Here is a 712-nt window from a genome sequence, read left to right as displayed (position 1 = left end):
AAAAATGACTCCCCTTGGGGCCCACGGCGGGCCCGTCCTCGGGTTTTCCCAGGGCTCAGTGCCAGCCGTGCCAGCCCCACGGGAAAGCGGCACGGCCGGCCCGCTGGCCCTGCCGCTCTGGTTCCCTAATCCCTGGGCCTTCTGTTTCCAGCCCTGCGCTGTGCAAGTCCCTGGGGCCTGCGGGGAGGCGTGTCCCCAGGTCTGGGGAGGGTGGATGAGGGGCTTCACCCTCAGGAGGGCTGGGTCTGGGGACTGTGGCTCCCAGTCACCCTCTCAGACTCTGGGGTGCCCGTCCCTTGATGTCCTGGCCCTGCAGGGGCCCTGGGAGCCATCACCTGTGCTGGGGGGAGCTCGTGGCCCTGGGCGCTGCCGTGGGAGGATCGGGTGTCAGGAGAGGGAAGGCCCATGAGGGGCTTCTGTGGGGGTGCCGGGCTCAGGGACTCAGGGGGTCCCACGGCCCCCCCAGGCGGCCCCCTCTTCCAGAGTAACTGCTGAGATGAGCCCCTCCCGCTCACCCTGAAACCGGGGACTGTGAGGCTGGAGCCTGCATCTCCCTTTCATCTGAACAGTCATCCACGCTCGTGTGGGCCAGAGTCAAAAGCTGACCCAGGATGCACTGTTTTCAGGACGGGCGGACTGCTTGGAGGGGAGGCCCAACCTCGGTTTATCCACCAGCAATGGGGGCTGCCCAGAGGTCGCTAAGGTTCGGGGC

The sequence above is a fragment of the Bison bison genome, unplaced genomic scaffold (assembly GCF_000754665.1).
Source record: "Bison bison bison isolate TAMUID 2011002044 unplaced genomic scaffold, Bison_UMD1.0 scf7180017847995, whole genome shotgun sequence".
NCBI classification, from domain to species: domain Eukaryota; kingdom Metazoa; phylum Chordata; class Mammalia; order Artiodactyla; family Bovidae; genus Bison; species Bison bison.
This window is presented reverse-complemented; position numbering follows the sequence as displayed.